The sequence below is a fragment of the Phyllobates terribilis genome, unplaced genomic scaffold (assembly GCF_046119375.1).
Source record: "Phyllobates terribilis strain yellow unplaced genomic scaffold, ASM4611937v1 Scaffold_10__3_contigs__length_209671492, whole genome shotgun sequence".
Classification (NCBI taxonomy): domain Eukaryota; kingdom Metazoa; phylum Chordata; class Amphibia; order Anura; family Dendrobatidae; genus Phyllobates; species Phyllobates terribilis.
Window position 1 is genome coordinate 156916731 of NW_027362770.1, and position 16027 is coordinate 156932757.

A 16027-nucleotide genomic window follows, 5' to 3' on the forward strand; every position below is an offset into this window, starting at 1 on the left:
TAGTATAATGCACAGCCCATAGTCATACATAGTAGTATAATGCACAGCCCATAGTCATACATAGCAGTATAATGCACAGCCCATAGTCATACATAGTAGTATAATGCACAGCCCACAGTCATACATAGTAGTATAATGCACAGCCCATAGTCATACATAGCAGTATAATGCACAGCCCACATTCATACATAGCAGTATAATGCACAGCCCATAGTCATACATAGTAGTATAATGCACAGCCCATAGTCATACATAGTAGTATAATGCACAGCCCATAGTCATACATAGTAGTATAATGCACAGCCCACAGTCATACATAGTAGTATAATGCACAGCCCACAGTCATCCATAGTAGTATAATGCACAGTCCATAGTCATACATAGCAGTATAATGCACAGCCCATAGTCATCCATAGTAGTATAATGCACAGCCCACAGTCATACATAGCAGTATAATGCACAGCCCACAGTCATACATAGCAGTATAATGCACAGCCCATAGTCATACATAGTAGTATAATGCACAGCCAACAGTCATACATAGCAGTATAATGCACAGCCCATAGTCATACATAGTAGTATAATGCACATCCCATAGTCATACATAGTAGTATAATGCACAGCCCATAGTCATCCATAGTAGTATAATGCACAGCCCATAGTCATACATAGTAGTATAATGCACAGCCCATAGTCATACATAGTAGTATAGTGCACAGCCCATAGTCATACATAGTAGTATAATGCACAGTCCATAGTCATACATAGTAGTATAATGCACATCCCATAGTCATACATAGTAGTATAATGCACAGCCCATAGTCATACATAGTAGTATAATGCACAGCCCATAGTCATACATAGTAGTATAATGCACATCCCATAGTCATACATAGTACTATAATGCACATCCCATAGTCATACATAGTAGTATAATGCACAGCCCATAGTCATACATAGTAGTATAATGCACATCCCATAGTCATACATAGTAGTATAATGCACATCCCATAGTCATACATAGTAGTATAATGCACAGCCCATAGTCATACATAGTAGTATAATGCACATCCCATAGTCATACATAGTACTATAATGCACAGCCCATAGTCATACATAGTAGTATAATGCACAGCCCACAGTCATCCATAGTAGTATAATGCACAGTCCATAGTCATACATAGTAGTATAGTGCACAGCCCATAGTCATACATAGTAGTATAATGCACATCCCATAGTCATACATAGTAGTATAATGCACAGCCCACAGTCATACATAGCAGTATAATGCACAGCCCATAGTCATACATAGTAGTATAGTGCACAGCCCATAGTCATACATAGTAGTATAATGCACATCCCATAGTCATACATAGTAGTATAGTGCACAGCCCATAGTCATACATAGTAGTATAATGCACATCCCATAGTCATACATAGTAGTATAATGCACATCCCATAGTCATACATAGTAGTATAATGCACAGCCCATAGTCATACATAGTAGTATAATGCACAGCCCACAGTCATACATAGCAGTATAATGCACAGCCCATAGTCATACATAGTAGTATAGTGCACAGCCCATAGTCATACATAGTAGTATAGTGCACAACCCATAGTCATACATAGTAGTATAATGCACAGCCCACAGTCATACATAGCAGTATAATGCACAGCCCATAGTCATACATAGTAGTATAGTGCACAACCCATAGTCATCCATGTAGTATAATGCACAGCCCATAGTCATACATAGTAGTATAATGCACAGCCCATAGTCATACATAGTAGTATAATGCACAGCCCATAGTCATACATAGTAGTATAATGCACAGCCCATAGTCATACATAGTAGTATAATGCACAGCCCATAGTCATACATGGCAGTATAATGCACAGCCCATAGTCATACATAGGAGTATAATGCACAGACCATAGTCAAACATAGTAGTATAGTGCACAGCCCATAGTCATACATAGTAGTATAATGCACAGCCCACAGTCATACATAGCAGTATAATGCACAGCCCATAGTCATACATAGTAGTATAGTGCACAGCCCATAGTCATACATAGTAGTATAATGCACAGCCCACAGTCATACATAGCAGTATAATACACAGCCCATAGTCATACATAGTAGTATAATGCACAGCCCACAGTCATACATAGCAGTATAATGCACAGCCCATAGTCAAACATAGTAGTATAGTGCACAGCCCATAGTCATACATAGTAGTATAATGCACAGCCCACAGTCATACATAGCAGTATAATACACAGCCCATAGTCATACATAGTAGTATAATGCACAGCCCACAGTCATACATAGCAGTATAATGCACAGCCCATAGTCATACATAGTAGTATAGTGCACAGCCCATAGTCATCCATGTAGTATAATGCACAGCCCATAGTCATCCATGTAGTATAATGCACAGCCCATAGTCATACATAGCAGTATAATGCACAACCCATAGTCATACATAGTAGTATAATGCACAGACCATAGTCATACATAGTAGTATAATGCACAGCCCATAGTCATACATAGTAGTATAATGCACAGCCCATAGTCATACATAGTTGTATAATGCACAGCCCATAGTCATACATAGTAGTATAATGCACAGACCATAGTCATACATAGTAGTATAATGCACAGCCCATAGTCATACATAGTAGTATAATGCACAGCCCATAGTCATACATAGTAGTATAATGCACAGCCCACAGTCATACATAGTAGTATAATGCACAGCCCATAGTCATCCATAGTAGTATAATGCACAGCCCATAGTCATACATAGCAGTATAGTGCACAGCCCATAGTCATACATAGTAGTATAATGCACAGCCCACAGTCATCCATAGTAGTATAATGCACAGTCCACAGTCATACATAGTAGTATAATGCACAGCCCATAGTCATACATAGCAGTATAATGCACAGCCCATAGTCATACATAGTAGTATAATGCACAGCCCACAGTCATACATAGTAGTATAATGCACAGCCCATAGTCATACATAGCAGTATAATGCACAGCCCACATTCATACATAGCAGTATAATGCACAGCCCATAGTCATACATAGTAGTATAATGCACAGCCCATAGTCATACATAGTAGTATAATGCACAGCCCATAGTCATACATAGTAGTATAATGCACAGCCCACAGTCATACATAGTAGTATAATGCACAGCCCACAGTCATCCATAGTAGTATAATGCACAGTCCATAGTCATACATAGCAGTATAATGCACAGCCCATAGTCATCCATAGTAGTATAATGCACAGCCCACAGTCATACATAGCAGTATAATGCACAGCCCACAGTCATACATAGCAGTATAATGCACAGCCCATAGTCATACATAGTAGTATAATGCACAGCCAACAGTCATACATAGCAGTATAATGCACAGCCCATAGTCATACATAGTAGTATAATGCACATCCCATAGTCATACATAGTAGTATAATGCACATCCCATAGTCATACATAGTAGTATAATGCACAGCCCATAGTCATCCATAGTAGTATAATGCACAGCCCATAGTCATACATAGTAGTATAATGCACAGCCCATAGTCATACATAGTAGTATAATGCACAGCCAACAGTCATACATAGCAGTATAATGCACAGCCCATAGTCATACATAGTAGTATAATGCACATCCCATAGTCATACATAGTAGTATAATGCACAGCCCATAGTCATACATAGTAGTATAATGCACATCCCATAGTCATACATAGTAGTATAATGCACAGCCCATAGTCATACATAGTAGTATAATGCACAGCCCACAGTCATCCATAGTAGTATAATGCACAGTCCATAGTCATACATAGTAGTATAGTGCACAGCCCATAGTCATACATAGTAGTATAATGCACATCCCATAGTCATACATAGTAGTATAATGCACAGCCCACAGTCATACATAGCAGTATAATGCACAGCCCATAGTCATACATAGTAGTATAGTGCACAGCCCATAGTCATACATAGTAGTATAATGCACATCCCATAGTCATACATAGTAGTATAGTGCACAGCCCATAGTCATACATAGTAGTATAATGCACATCCCATAGTCATACATAGTAGTATAATGCACATCCCATAGTCATACATAGTAGTATAATGCACAGCCCATAGTCATACATAGTAGTATAATGCACAGCCCACAGTCATACATAGCAGTATAATGCACAGCCCATAGTCATACATAGTAGTATAGTGCACAGCCCATAGTCATCCATAGTAGTATAGTGCACAGCCCATAGTCATACATAGTAGTATAGTGCACAGCCCATAGTCATACATAGTAGTATAGTGCACAGCCCATAGTCATACATAGTAGTATAGTGCACAGCCCATAGTCATACATAGTAGTATAATGCACAACCCATAGTCATACATAGTAGTATAGTGCACAGCCCACAGTCATCCATAGTAGTATAATGCACAGTCCACAGTCATACATAGTATTATAATGCACAGCCCATAGTCATACATAGCAGTATAGTGCACAGCCCACAGTCATACATAGTAGTATAATGCACAGCCCATAGTCATACATAGTAGTATAATGCACAGCCCATAGTCATACATAGTAGTATAATGCACAGCCCATAGTCATACATAGTAGTATAGTGCACAACCCATAGTCATCCATGTAGTATAATGCACAGCCCATAGTCATACATAGTAGTATAATGCACAGCCCATAGTCATACATAGTAGTATAATGCACAGCCCATAGTCATACATAGTAGTATAATGCACAGACCATAGTCATACATAGTAGTATAGTGCACAGCCCATAGTCATACATAGTAGTATAATGCACAGCCCACAGTCATACATAGCAGTATAATGCACAGCCCATAGTCATACATAGTAGTATAGTGCACAGCCCATAGTCATACATAGTAGTATAGTGCACAGCCCATAGTCATACATAGTAGTATAGTGCACAGCCCATAGTCATACATAGCAGTATAATGCACAGCCCACAGTCATACATAGTAGTATAATGCACAGCCCATAGTCATACATAGCAGTATAATGCACAGCCCACAGTCATACATAGCAGTATAATGCACAGCCCACAGTCATACATAGCAGTATAATGCACAGCCCACAGTCATACATAGCAGTATAATGCACAGCCCATAGTCATACATAGCAGTATAATGCACAGCCCACAGTCATACATAGCAGTATAATGCACAGCCCATAGTCATACATAGCAGTATAATGCACAGCCCACAGTCATACATAGTAGTATAATGCACAGCCCACAGTCATACATAGCAGTATAATGCACAGCCCACAGTCATACATAGCAGTATAATGCACAGCCCACAGTCATACATAGTAGTATAGTGCACAGCCCATAGTCATACATAGCAGTATAATGCACAGCCCACAGTCATACATAGTAGTATAATGCACAGCCCACAGTCATACATAGTAGTATAGTGCACAGCCCATAGTCATACATAGCAGTATAATGCACAGCCCACAGTCATACAAAGTAGTATAATGCACAGCCCATAGTCATACATAGTAGTATAGTGCACAGCCCACAGTCATACATAGTAGTATAATGCACAGCCCACAGTCATACATAGTAGTATAATGCACAGCCCATAGTCATACATAGTAGTATAATGCACAGCCCACAGTCATACATAGTAGTATAATGCACAGCCCACAGTCATACATAGTAGTATAATGCACAGCCCATAGTCATACATAGCAGTATAATGCACAGCCCACAGTCATACATAGTAGTATAATGCACAGCCCACAGTCATACATAGTAGTATAATGCACAGCCCATAGTCATACATAGCAGTATAATGCACAGCCCACAGTCATACATAGTAGTATAATGTACAGCCCATAGTCATACATAGTAGTATAATGCACAGCCCATAGTCATACATAGTAGTATAATGCACAGCCCATAGTCATACATAGTAGTATAATGCACAGCCCATAGTCATACATAGCAGTATAATGCACAGCCCATAGTCAAACATAGTAGTATAGTGCACAGCCCACAGTCATACATAGTAGTATAATGCACAGCCCATAGTCATACATAGTAGTATAGTGCACAGCCCATAGTCATACATAGTAGTATAATGCACAGCCCATAGTCATACATAGTAGTATAGTGCACAGCCCATAGTCATACATAGTAGTATAGTGCACAGCCCACAGTCATACATAGTAGTATAATGCACAGCCCATAGTCATACATAGTAGTATAGTGCACAGCCCATAGTCATACATAGTAGTATAATGCACAGCCCATAGTCATACATAGTAGTATAGTGCACAACCCATAGTCATACATAGTAGTATAATGCACAGCCCATAATCATACATAGTAGTATAGTGCACAGCCCATAGTCATACATAGTAGTATAGTGCACAACCCATAGTCATACATAGTAGTATAGTGCACAGCCCATAGTCATACATAGTAGTATAATGCACAGCCCATAGTCATACATAGTAGTATAGTGCACAGCCCATAGTCATACATAGTAGTATAGTGCACAGCCCATAGTCATACATAGTAGTATAATGCACAGCCCATAGTCATACATAGTAGTATAGTGCACAGCCCACAGTCATACATAGTAGTATAGTGCACAGCCCATAGTCATACATAGTAGTATAGTGCACAACCCATAGTCATACATAGTAGTATAATGCACAGCCCATAGTCATACATAGTAGTATAGTGCACAGCCCATAGTCATACATAGTAGTATAGTGCACAGCCCATAGTCATACATAGTAGTATAATGCACAGCCCATAGTCATACATAGTAGTATAATGCACAGCCCATAGTCATACATAGTAGTATAATGCACAGCCCATAGTCATACATAGTAGTATAATGCACAGCCCACAGTCATACATAGCAGTATAATGCACAGCCCATAGTCATCCATAGTAGTATAGTGCACAGCCCATAGTCATCCATAGTAGTATAATGCACAGCCCACAGTCATACATAGTAGTATAGTGCACAGCCCATAGTCATACATAGTAGTATAGTGCACAGCCCATAGTCATACATAGTAGTATAGTGCACAGCCCATAGTCATACATAGTAGTATAATGCACAGCCCATAGTCATACATAGTAGTATAGTGCACAGCCCACAGTCATACATAGTAGTATAGTGCACAGCCCATAGTCATACATAGTAGTATAGTGCACAACCCATAGTCATACATAGTAGTATAATGCACAGCCCACAGTCATACATAGCAGTATAATGCACAACCCATAGTCATCCATGTAGTATAATGCACAGCCCATAGTCATACATAGTAGTATAGTGCACAGCCCATAGTCATACATAGTAGTATAGTGCACAGCCCATAGTCATACATAGTAGTATAATGCACAGCCCATAGTCATACATAGTAGTATAATGCACAGCCCATAGTCATACATAGTAGTATAATGCACAGCCCATAGTCATACATAGTAGTATAATGCACAGCCCACAGTCATACATAGCAGTATAATGCACAGCCCATAGTCATCCATAGTAGTATAGTGCACAGCCCATAGTCATCCATAGTAGTATAATGCACAGCCCACAGTCATACATAGTAGTATAGTGCACAGCCCATAGTCATACATAGTAGTATAGTGCACAGCCCATAGTCATACATAGCAGTATAATGCACAGCCCACAGTCATACATAGTAGTATAGTGCACAGCCCATAGTCATACATAGTAGTATAATGCACAGCCCATAGTCATACATAGCAGTATAATGCACAGCCCACAGTCATACATAGTAGTATAGTGCACAGCCCATAGTCATACATAGTAGTATAGTGCACAGCCCATAGTCATACATAGTAGTATAATGCACAGCCCATAGTCATACATAGCAGTATAATGCACAGCCCATAGTCATACATAGTAGTATAGTGCACAGCCCACAGTCATACATAGTAGTATAGTGCACAGCCCATAGTCATACATAGTAGTATAGTGCACAGCCCATAGTCATACATAGTAGTATAGTGCATAACCCATAGTCATACATAGTAGTATAATGCACAGCCCATAGTCATCCATAGCAGTATAATGCACAGCCCATAGTCATACATAGTAGTATAGTGCACAGCCCATAGTCATACATAGTAGTATAATGCACAGCCCATAGTCATACATAGTAGTATAATGCACAGCCCACAGTCATACATAGTAGTATAGTGCACAGCCCATAGTCATACATAGTAGTATAATGCACAGCCCACAGTCATACATAGCAGTATAATGCACAGCCCATAGTCATACATAGTAGTATAATGCACAGACCATAGTCATACATAGTAGTATAATGCACAGCCCATAGTCATCCATAGTAGTATAGTGCACAGCCCATAGTCATACATAGTAGTATAGTGCATAGCCCATAGTCATACATAGTAGTATAATGCACAGCCCACAGTCATACATAGCAGTATAATGCACAGCCCATAGTCATACATAGTAGTATAATGCACAGCCCATAGTCATACATAGTAGTATAGTGCACAACCCATAGTCATCCATGTAGTATAATGCACAGCCCATAGTCATACATAGTAGTATAATGCACAGCCCATAGTCATACATAGTAGTATAGTGCACAGCCCATAGTCATACATAGCAGTATAATGCACAGCCTATAGTCATCCATGTAGTATAATGCACAGTCCATAGTCATACATAGCAGTATAATGCACAGCCCATAGTCATACATAGTAGTATAATGCACAGCCCAAAGTCATACATAGTAGTATAATGCACTGCCCATAGTCATACATAGTAGTATAATGCACAGTCCATAGTCATACATAGTAGTATAATGCACTGCCCATAGTCATACATAGTAGTATAATGCACTGCCCATAGTCATACATAGTAGTATAATGCACAGTCCATAGTCATACATAGTAGTATAATGCACTGCCCATAGTCATACATAGTAGTATAATGCACTGCCCACAGTCATACATAGTAGTATAATGCACAGCCCATAGTCATACATAGCAGTATAATGCACAGCCCATAGTCATACATAGTAGTATAATGCACAGCCCATAGTCATACATAGTAGTATAATGCACTGCCCATAGTCATACATAGTAGTATAATGCACAGTCCATAGTCATACATAGTAGTATAATGCACAGCCCACAGTCATACATAGCAGTATAATGCACAGCCCATAGTCATCCATGTAGTATAATGCACAGCCCATAGTCATACGTAGTAGTATAATGCACAGCCCATAGTCATTCATAGTAGTATAATGCACAGTCCATAATCATACATAGTAGTATAGTGCACAACCCATAGTCATCCATGTAGTATAATGCACAGCCCATAGTCATACGTAGTAGTATAATGCACAGCCCATAGTCATCCATAGTAGTATAATGCACAGTCCACAGTCATACATAGTATTATAATGCACAGCCCATAGTCATACATAGCAGTATAATGCACAGCCCATAGTCATACATAGTAGTATAATGCACAGCCCACAGTCATCCATAGTAGTATAATGCACAGTCCACAGTCATACATAGTATTATAATGCACAGCCCATAGTCATACATAGCAGTATAATGCACAGTCCATAGTCATACATAGTAGTATAATGCACAGCCCATAGTCATACATAGCAGTATAATGCACAGCCCATAGTCATACATAGTAGTATAATGCACAGCCCATAGTCATACATAGCAGTATAATGCACAGCCCACAGTCATACATAGTAGTATAGTGCACAGCCCACAGTCATACATAGCAGTATAATGCACAGCCCATAGTCATCCATGTAGTATAATGCACAGCCCATAGTCATCCATAGTAGTATAATGCACAGTCCATAGTCATACATAGTAGTATAATGCACAGCCCACAGTCATACATAGCAGTATAATGCACAGCCCATAGTCATCCATGTAGTATAATGCACAGCCCATAGTCATCCATAGTAGTATAATGCACAGTCCATAGTCATACATAGTAGTATAATGCACAGCCCATAGTCATACATAGTAGTATAATGCACAGCCCACAGTCATCCATAGTAGTATAATGCACAGTCCACAGTCATACATAGTATTATAATGCACAGCCCATAGTCATACATAGCAGTATAATGCACAGCCCATAGTCATACATAGTAGTATAGTGCACAGCCCATAGTCATACATAGTAGTATAATGCACAGCCCACAGTCATACATAGCAGTATAATGCACAGCCCATAGTCATACATAGTAGTATAGTGCACAGCCCACAGTCATACATAGTAGTATAGTGCACAGCCCATAGTCATACATAGCAGTATAATGCACAGCCCATAGTCATACATAGTAGTATAGTGCACAACCCATAGTCATCCATGTAGTATAATGCACAGCCCATAGTCATACATAGTAGTATAATGCACAGCCCATAGTCATACATAGTAGTATAATGCACAGCCCATAGTCATACATAGTAGTATAATGCACAGCCCATAGTCATACATAGCAGTATAATGCACAGCCCATAGTCATACATAGGAGTATAATGCACAGCCCATAGTCATACATAGTAGTATAATGCACAGCCCACAGTCATACATAGCAGTATAATGCACAGCCCACAGTCATACATAGCAGTATAATGCACAGCCCATAGTCATACATAGTAGTATAGTGCACAGCCCATAGTCATACATAGTAGTATAATGCACAGCCCACAGTCATACATAGCAGTATAATGCACAGCCCATAGTCATACATAGTAGTATAATGCACAGCCCATAGTCATACATAGTAGTATAGTGCACAACCCATAGTCATCCATGTAGTATAATGCACAGCCCATAGTCATACATAGTAGTATAATGCACAGCCCACAGTCATACATAGCAGTATAATGCACAGCCCATAGTCATACATAGTAGTATAATGCACAGCCCATAGTCATACATAGTAGTATAGTGCACAGCCCATAGTCATACATAGCAGTATAATGCACAGCCCATAGTCATACATAGTAGTATAATGCACAGCCCATAGTCATACATAGTAGTATAATGCACAGCCTATACTCATACATAGTAGTATAATGCACAGCCCATAGTCATACATAGTAGTATAGTGCACAACCCATAGTCATCCATGTAGTATAATGCACAGCCCATAGTCATACATAGTAGTATAATGCACAGCCCATAGTCATACATAGTAGTATAATGCACAGCCCATAGTCATACATAGTAGTATAATGCACAGCCCATAGTCATACATAGGAGTATAATGCACAGCCCACAGTCATACATAGTAGTATAATGCACAACCCATAGTCATACATAGTAGTATAATGCACAGTCCATAGTCATACATAGCAGTATAATGCACAGCCCATAGTCATACATAGCAGTATAATGCATATCCCATAGTCATACATAGTAGTATAGTGCACAGCCCACAGTCATACATAGTAGTATAATGCACAGCCCATAGTCATACATAGTAGTATAGTGCACAGCCCACAGTCATACATAGTAGTATAATGCACAGCCCATAGTCATACATAGCAGTATAATGCACAGCCCACAGTCATACATAGTAGTATAATGCAGAGCCCACAGTCATACATAGTAGTATAGTGCACAGCCCATAGTCATACATAGTAGTATAATGCACAACCCATAGTCATACATAGTAGTATAATGCACAGCCCACAGTCATACATAGTAGTATAATGCACAACCCATAGTCATACATAGTAGCATAATACACAGCCCATAGTCATACATAGTAGTATAATGCACAACCCATAGTCATACATAGTAGTATAATACACAGCCCATAGTCATACATAGTAGTATAATGCACAACTCATAGTCATACATAGTAGTATAATACACAGCCCATAGTCATACATAGTAGTATAATGCACAACCCATAGTCATACATAGTAGTATAATGCACAACCCATAGTCATACATAGTAGTAGAATGCACAGCCCACAGTCATACATAGTAGTATAATGCACAACCCATAGTCATACATAGTAGTATAATACACAGCCCATAGTCATACATAGTAGTATAATGCACAACTCATAGTCATCCATAGTAGTATAATGCACAGCCCATAGTCATACATAGTAGTATAATGCACAACCCATAGTCATACATAGTAGTATAATGCACAACCCATAGTCATACATAGTAGTATAATGCACAGCCCATAGTCATACATAGTAGTATAGTGCACAGCCCATAGTCATACATAGTAGTATAATGCACAACCCATAGTCATACATAGCAGTATAATGTACAACCCATAGTCATACATAGTAGTATAGTGCACAGCCCATAGTCATACATAGTAGTATAATGCACAGCCCATAGTCATACATAGTAGTATAATGCACAGCCCATAGTCATACATAGTAGTATAATGCACAACCCATAGTCATACATAGTAGTATAGTGCACAGCCCATAGTCATACATAGTAGTATAATGCACAACCCATAGTCATACATAGTAGTATAATGCACAACCCATAGTCATACATAGTAGTATAGTGCACAGCCCATAGTCATACATAGCAGTATAATGCACAACCCATAGTCATACATAGCAGTATAATGTACAACCCATAGTCATACATAGTAGTATAATGCACAACCCATAGTCATACATAGTAGTATAGTGCACAGCCCATAGTCATACATAGTAGTATAGTGCACAACCCATAGTCATACATAGTAGTATAATGCACAACCCATAGTCATACATAGTAGTATAGTGCACAGCCCACAGTCATACATAGCAGTATAATACACAGCCCATAGTCATACATAGTAGTATAATGCACAACCCATAGTCATACATAGTAGTATAGTGCACAGCCCATAGTCATACATAGTAGTATAATACACAGCCCATAGTCATACATAGTAGTATAATGCACAGCCCATAGTCATACATAGTAGTATAGTGCACAGCCCATAGTCATACATAGCAGTATAATGCACAGCCCATAGTCATACATAGTAGTATAATGCACAGCCCATAGTCATACATAGCAGTATAATGCCCAGCCCATAGTCATACATAGTAGTATAATGCACAGCCCACAGTCATACATAGCAGTATAATGCCCAGCCCATAGTCATACATAGTAGTATAGTGCACAGCCCATAGTCATACATAGTAGTATAGTGCACAGCCCACAGTCATACATAGCAGTATAATGCACAGCCCATAGTCATACATAGTAGTATAATGCACAACCCATAGTCATACATAGTAGTATAATGCACAGACCATAGTCATACATAGTAGTATAATGCACAACCCATAGTCATACATAGTAGTATAATGCACAACCCATAGTCATACATAGTAGTATAATGCACAGCCCATAGTCATGCATAGTAGTATAATGCACAACCCATAGTCATACATAGTAGTATAATGCACAGACCATAGTCATACATAGTAGTATAGTGCACAGCCCATAGTCATACATAGTAGTATAATGCACAACCCATAGTCATACATAGTAGTATAATGCACAGACCATAGTCATACATAGTAGTATAATGCACAACCCATAGTCATACATAGTAGTATAATGCACAGCCCATAGTCATACATAGTAGTATAATGCACAACCCATAGTCATACATAGTAGTATAGTGCACAGCCCATAGTCATACATAGTAGTATAATGCACAACCCATAGTCATACATAGTAGTATATTGCACAGCCCATAGTCATACATAGTAGTATAATGCACAACCCATAGTCATACATAGTAGTATAGTGCACAGCCCATAGTCATCCATAGTAGTATAATGCACAGCCCATAGTCATCCATAGTAGTATAATGCACAACCCATAGTCATACATAGTAGTATAATGCACAACCCATAGTCATACATAGTAGTATAGTGCACAGCCCATAGTCATACATAGTAGTATAATGCACAGCCCATAGTCATCCATAGTAGTATAATGCACAGCCCATAGTCATACATAGTAGTATAATGCACAGCCCATAGTCATACATAGTAGTATAATGCACAGCCCATAGTCATACATAGCAGTATAATGCACAGCCCATAGTCATACATAGTAGTATAATGCACAGCCCATAGTCATACATAGTAGTATAGTGCACAGCCCATAGTCATACATAGCAGTATAATGCACAGCCCATAGTCATCCATAGTAGTATAATGCACAGCCCATAGTCATACATAGCAGTATAATGCACAGCCCATAGTCATACATAGCAGTATAATGCACAGCCCATAGTCATACATAGTAGTATAATGCACAGCCCATAGTCATACATAGTAGTATAGTGCACAGCCCATAGTCATACATAGCAGTATAATGCACAGCCCATAGTCATACATAGTAGTATAGTGCACAGCCCATAGTCATCCATAGTAGTATAATGCACAGCCCATAGTCATACATAGTAGTATAATGCACAGCCCATAGTCATACATAGTAGTATAATGCACAACCCATAGTCATCCATAGTAGTATAATGCACAGCCCATAGTCATACATAGTAGTATAGTGCACAGCCCATAGTCATACATAGTAGTATAATGCACAGCCCACAGTCATACATAGTAGTATAATGCACAACCCATAGTCATACATAGTAGTATAATGCACAGCCCATAGTCATACATAGTAGTATAGTGCACAGCCCATAGTCATACATAGTAGTATAGTGCACAGCCCATAGTCATACATAGTAGTATAATGCACAACCCATAGTCATACATAGCAGTATAATGTACAACCCATAGTCATACATAGTAGTATAGTGCACAGCCCATAGTCATACATAGTAGTATAATACACAGTCCATAGTCATACATAGTAGTATAATGCACAGCCCATAGTCATACATAGTAGAATAATGCACAGCCCATAGTCATACATAGTAGTATAATGCACAACCCATAGTCATACATAGTAGTATAGTGCACAGCCCATAGTCATACATAGTAGTATAATGCACAACCCATAGTCATACATAGTAGTATAATGCACAACCCATAGTCATACATAGTAGTATAATGCACAACCCATAGTCATACATAGTAGTATAATGCACAGCCCATAGTCATACATAGTAGTATAATGCACAACCCATAGTCATACATAGTAGTATAGTGCACAGCCCATAGTCATACATAGTAGTATAATGCACAACCCATAGTCATACATAGTAGTATAATGCACAGCCCATAGTCATACATAGTAGTATAATGCACAACCCATAGTCATACATAGCAGTATAATGTACAACCCATAGTCATACATAGTAGTATAATGCACAACCCATAGTCATACATAGTAGTATAGTGCACAGCCCATAGTCATACATAGTAGTATAATGCACAACCCATAGTCATACATAGCAGTATAATGCACAGCCCATAGTCATACATAGTAGTATAATGCACAACCCATAGTCATACATAGTAGTATAATGCACAACCCATAGTCATACATAGTAGTATAGTGCACAGCCCATAGTCATACATAGTAGTATAATGCACAACCCATAGTCATACATAGTAGTATAATGCACAGACCATAGTCATACATAGTAGTATAGTGCACAGCCCACAGTCATACATAGCAGTATAATGCACAGCCCATAGTCATACATAGCAGTATAATGCACAGCCCATAGTCATACATAGTAGTATAATGCACAACCCATAGTCATACATAGTAGTATAATGCACAGACCATAGTCATACATAGTAGTATAATGCACAGCCCACAGTCATACATAGCAGTATAATGCACAGCCCATAGTCATACATAGTAGTATAATGCACAACCCATAGTCATACATAGCAGTATAATGCACAGCCCATAGTCATACATAGCAGTATAAT